The sequence below is a fragment of the Marmota marmota genome, unplaced genomic scaffold (genome assembly GCF_001458135.2).
Source record: "Marmota marmota marmota unplaced genomic scaffold, marMar, whole genome shotgun sequence".
Classification (NCBI taxonomy): Eukaryota; Metazoa; Chordata; class Mammalia; order Rodentia; family Sciuridae; genus Marmota; species Marmota marmota.
In genome coordinates, this window is record NW_025999987.1 from 578976 (window position 1) to 585149 (window position 6174).

At 47.0% G+C, this 6174-nt stretch overlaps 1 pseudogene; it reads left to right on the forward strand.

Moving 5' to 3' along the window:
• Positions 1–1226: 1226 nt before the first annotated feature.
• On the forward strand, positions 1227–5768 carry LOC107160871 (annotated as a pseudogene).
• Positions 5769–6174: the final 406 nt, after the last annotated feature.

The window sequence follows — 6174 nt, forward strand, 5'->3', positions numbered from 1 at the left end:
AGTACACATAAAGCACATCTGCTACATTTAAAAGTAGGGTGTTTGTGTCAACAAAAGCCATTTGGTGAATTGTATCTGCCCCATTTTTTGGAATACTATTCCTGTGTAAAGGAATAATTGATAGAGAAACTATTCCATAGACTTTAATATTTGGCCAACATTCTAAAAAAAATGAACTCATCCTGTCCCTTTGAGATAATCCACTGACACCTATATATTCAATGATAAAATGCATGCTTTCAAGAGAAAATCAGAATCTGGGAGAAGCTGATTCACCACTATCAACTTGACAGACTCCCAAGTACCTATAGCACTTTCTGGTGAAATCTGTAGTAATACCAACATATGAGCTCTTGATTATTTGCACTTACATGTGTTAACACTAGAGGTCTATATAACTTGGATAAACAGTGCATGAGTTTCAAAAATATCATGCATTAGCACAAGATTCATTCAATATGCATGGTACACCCACAGACTTTAATGCAACAGAATATGAACTCTTCAATGATAATGTTTCAGGATCCATATGGCAAAGAACTTTTAGGAAGCTAACACTTGTTTCATTTTAATGAAGTATCAAACACAAATAGCCATAGTTATTGAAAATGTTATTAAAAACATTCTTTCTAGATATTTCTCTGAGGCTGCATTTTTTTCATTTCAACCAAAATCACAGGTTAAATACAGAAGATATTTTAAAATCAACTTTAAAATTAGCAGTTTTCTAATGAGAAGAAGGACTTTCAAAACTGTAGACAGTAAAATGATCCAGTCTTCCAATTAAACCTTTTTTTGAAAAATTATTTCTCTTTGAAATTATTATTTCTGTTAACATGAAATTAGTTATTAATACTCTGAAGGAATAAATATCTTTAAAATGGAATTAATTTCTAATATGGCAAATATTGATAGACATAATCCACATAAACACGATTACCTCTGGAGTGCACACTACACTTTAACAGCCTATGAAGATCCTGAAACCAAAATGTTTCAGAGGACTATTTACTCGCTGAGGCACGAATCAGGGGTACTGTATGACTTAGAGCGACTGGTATAAAAGAGTGTTTGGGGCAAAGTCTCAGGTCCCCATTTATGGCTCTCAAGGGGCCTGGGATGAGGACTCAGAGCACTGGGGATTCCCCTTCTCCCTAGTTGCACTTCTCCTTCTCCCAACCTGGGCCAGGTATTCTGCAGAGACTGCCGATGCGGCCCCAGTTCTCACTTCCATTCGGTGTCGGGCTCCTAGAGAAGCCAATCACCTTCTCCATGGTTCGGTTTTAAAGTTCCCACCCACCGGCCTGGACTTAGAATCCACCAAGCTGCAGGATGGGAGTGATGGAGCCCGGAACCCTGCTCCTGCTGATCTTGGGATACCTGGACCTGACAGAGACCTGGTCGGGTGCGTGCAGGATCGGGAGGGAAATGGACTCTTGAGCCAGAGGAGCAACAGGATCGCCTGTCCTGTGAGCTTGCGAGACCCCGAGGAAGCCTAGGACGCCGTGTCCATGCCAGTATTGACCCAGACTCTCCCCGGCTTGGCGCGACTCTTCCTGACCCTCCTCCCCGCCCCTCAGCCCCTCCCTCCAGCATCCCACCGCCATCTTAGACCCTGGAGGCCGCTCCTCTCCGCCTGGTGTAGTCAACCTGGGACCTGGGTTGGATGCCCTGAGAAGGATCGCACAGGTCTGAGCCACTCCCGCCCCCAGGCTCCCACTCCTTGAGGCATTTCGACACCTCGGTGTCCCGGCCCGGCCACGGGGAGCCCCGCTTCATCTCCGTGGGCTACGTGGACCACACGCAGTTCGTGCGCTTGGACAGCGACGCTGAGAATCCCAGGGAGGAGCCGCGGGCGCCGTGGATAGAGCAGGAGGGGTCGGATTATTGGGTTAGGAACACACAGAAAGCCAAGAACGCCGCACAGATTGAACGAGTGAACTTGAATAACCTGCGCTGCCACTACGACCAGAGCGAGGGCGGTGAGTGTCCCTAGGACCGCGATCCCTCATGTCCCTGACGGTCGGTTCTCAGTCGTCCGGATTCCCTGGGCTACGGTTTACTCCAAGGCAGTGGGACCCGCGGGTGGGCCCCGTGTTCTGGGGAAGGCGGGTGTCGCCCCCCCACACACCCCATCCTCCAGGCCGAGGGGTGGGGGGGTCGGTCANGGGGGAACCTGCGAGGTGGGCAGGGTGGGGACTGGGCTGATCGCTGAATGAGGGGACAGGCTCTCACACATTCCAGAGTTCTTAGGACTGCGACGTGGGGCCAGATGGGCGTCTCCTCCAGGGTATGAGCGGTAAGCCTGTGATGGCAAGGATTACATCACCCTGAGTGAGGACCTGCGCTCCTGGACTGCAGCAGATGCTGCAGCTCAGATCAACCAGCGCCAAGTGGGAGGCGGCCGGTGATGCAGAGCCCAGCAAGGCCTACCTGGAGGGCGCCTGTGCGGAGTGGCTCCTTAGATATCTGGAGATCGGGAAGGAGACACTGTAGCGGTTAGGTATGAGGGGCTGTGGGACACCTGCGCGATCTCCTTCCCCCACTTCCCACAGGAGGGGGGGGGGGAAATGGCACCCACTCTTCCCTCTTGTCCAGAGAAAAGTGAGTGGGCCTGGATTCCCAGGTGCTGTACTAGAGAGGAACTGAAGCCGGCTTTCTCTGAGGACATGTAGGGGATCTGTCTCTCCCTGACTGGTGGGACAATAAATAACTGACCACAGTTCCCTGGCAGCAGTCTTGGCACCGGGGACACACTGTCTGGTCTGTTCCTGCATAGTGTCTTTGGAAGTGTGACTCCAGATCTTCCACATCTCTAAGTCTCCATGCAGATCAGAACCTTAAGTCCCGGTCAGACACCAGAAGTGTCTTACACTGGTTTGTCTCAGTCTGATTCTAGACCTTAAAAAAAAAAAAAAAAAGGAGATTATACCAGATGCTTGAATCAGTGGCCTAGGAGTATGTAATGCAAAAATGTTTAAATTTCCATATTCTTCCTCTCAGACCCCCCCTCCCCAAAGACACATGTGACTCACCACCCTAGCCCTTGAGGACACATCACTCTGAGGTGTTGGGCTCTTAGCTTCTACCCTAAGAAGATCACTCTGAACTGGCAATGAGGTGGAGAGGACCAGACCCAGGACATGGAACTTGTGGAGGCCAGGTCTGCAGGGGATGGAAACTTCCAGAAATGGGCAGCTGTGGAGGTAAAAACCTGCTGGAGAGAAGCAGAGATACACATGCCATGTGCATCATGAGGGGCTGCCTGAGCCCCTCGTCCTGAGATGGGGTAAGGAGGGGGTGAGGGCCCAGAGCCTGTTGTCAGGAAAGCAGGAGGCTTTCTGGAGACCCTCAATAGGGGGAGGACTGAGAGCTGGTGGTCAGGCTCCTCACCTAACTTCCCTTCCCTTCCCAGAGCCACCCTTTCAGCTCACCATCCCCATGATGGGAATTGTTACTGGCCTGGTCCTCCTTGTAGCTGTGGTTGCTTGTGTCTTATGGAAGAAGAAAAACACAGGTAGGAAAAGTGCAGGGCTGAATTTTTTGTCCTACTAGTGGTTTCGAGTACCTGGTAGAAAGTGTGCCTACCTTGTTAATTGGAAGTGATATCTACACATGTACTTACCCAGCCTAGATCCTTTTATATTTTTAAAGTTCTTAGAAAATAAAAGATAGTTTTATCTCCCTGGTTTTTGTGGTGATGGGGCCCTGATTCCCAGCATTTAGAGGCCAGGGGAACTTCCCTGCTGAGCGCAGACCTCCAAGAGAGCAGTTGGCTCCATCTATCACTTCTCCTTTCTTCTGATGATCCTTCCCTACATCTGCAGTCACAGTTCTGGACACATACCCAGTGACCAGGACTACGGGGCACCTCTCAGACCTGTTTCCCACTTGTTTTCTCACTTGATAAATTTCCTTTCCACAGAAGTAAAAAAAGGCACCTATGCTTCAGCTGCCTTAAGTATGATGAACAGTGATCCTTGAGACCTTTGGGGTAGTGTAGAGGGGAGCCATAGCAGAGCTGATCCATCCCATAATTCCATTAGCTACATCTCCTCTGGACTCTGACTAGGTTTTGTTTTTATTTTGCTCAGGCAATGACAGTGTACAGGGCTCTAATGTGTCCCTCACCACTTAAAAGTGAGACTTTGGAGGGCCTGAAGAGACAGAGGAGTTGGCACATGAGTGTATAGGGTGTATATGGACTCTCTGGATTTTTGACATTCTGAGTGTTTAATGGGTTATTCAGTATGTTTCCACTTACAGTGACTGATATGAACTTGTTCGTATTACTTTCTTTTACAGTGTAAGAGAGCTGCCTCTGTGCAACTGAGCGATACAGAATTTGTTCCGTTTTCTTGCTGCTCCCTACAGTGACTTCAAGAGGTCCTGACTTCTCCTTTAGCAACTGGCACCTAACTATACCTAAAGTCTGTATTCCTATCATAATAGTGTGAGAAAATGGGGAAACCAGCCCATTCCTGTGCATCAAGACCCCTACCCACACTGTCCTGTTCTCTTCCTCTGTCAACTTTCCTATGTAGCAGATATGGGGCTGGGATGTCTCCATTCCTTATTTAGCTTTATGTTGCCCTGAGCGGCTGCTACCTTTGCTATTGAAAAACAGAATATGGATATTGGTTTGTATTTCAAATTTGTGTCATGAAATATAGTTGATGGGTTAATTAAAAGAAAGGAGTAGAGTTGGGGTTGTAGCTCAGTGGTAGAGCTCTTGCCTACCATGTATGAGGCACTGGGTGTGATTGATTTTCAGCACCACATAAAAATTAATTAATTAAATTAAATTTAAAATGGAAAGGAATATTCCTAAAATTTCAGAGAGAAAATAAAACTAAAACCTCCAGCATTCATCTGTTTGCTGTGCTGAGTCTGCTACAGGTGGGGACAGGAGAAGATTGAAAGGAGCTACGAGTAGACAAGGTGGCACCAAGTCTGTGCTCAGTCCATCCTGGGCTTTGATGTGGTCACTCCTCAGCTGCATCATCTTCCCTGCTTCTTAGTCCTGTCCCTTCAGTCAATAGCTAATGATCCCACCAGGACCTGTGATGGCAGTAACTCAGGTGTCACCAGGGCTGATCCTGTCTCCAGGACTATGGACAGGGAGGGCATCACGTGGGTTAGCATTGGCTGAGACCTGAGTCTGGCCTTCTGCCTCTACCTTTTTTCATTTCTCAATTTCTATAGAGAATTATCCCTGTTTTTGTTAGTAAGTATGAGTTCTGGTCTCATTCTCCTCTGGGTGTATCTCACCTTTGACAGCAGCAGAAATCCTTTTTTCTATCATTGTCTCACAAAAACCAGTGCAATTTCCTGGATTGTATTTTCCATCATTCCTCCAGTATTTTTAAAGGGATCAGATTATGGGAAGAGAGGAAAGCTCTCACGACTCTCATCTTCTATAAATTCCTCTTAGGGTTCCATCTTCACTACTCAGCAGTTTTACTGCTCTGAGCTCTACTAATCCTAGCACTTGCTCCATTATAATTCCTAGATGGATAGAGTTTGATAGAGATTTCTGTTTAGTTGGAAAATATGACTCATTAGTCAAGGATCATATTTCCTGAAGAAAAGAATGTACTTGAGTGCTGTGGAGTGCAGGGGGCCTGGTGTGGAGAGAGGGAGGGCAGCACTTGTGAGAAAGGCCCAAATGCCTGAGACGTCAGTGTGAGAAGCCCGTGTGCTGCAGATGCCACAGCAGCATTTGGTATGAAACTCCATTAATAAAGAAAGTATCTCTAGAATGGGAAGGGCTGACACTGATCATTCATTCAGCTCTCATTTGTTGGATAATGACACATATTTTGTATCCAGGATACATTGGGGAACTGAAAACAAGCCAAAAGTGCCAACCTTGTGAAGCCTGTGTCTATAGGAAAGAGGAAGAGGATACACTCATGTTAGAGTCTGTAAACAAGTCAAAATAACACCTGGCATTTAGCCAGGGGAATGTTAGAGTTCGTAAACAAGTCTGGATGGTGCCTGGCAAAATGCCAGAGGGAGTGGTTTGAGAAGTAACAAAAGCAAGCCATTAAGTGTGGAGATTCCTGATTGGTTGACTGATGTATCTAGTTTATGTTAATTAGATAAGCTGTGTGGAATGTATAAATACTGCTCCTGTCCTGCAATAAAGGGCTCCTACTCCTGCTGTATCAA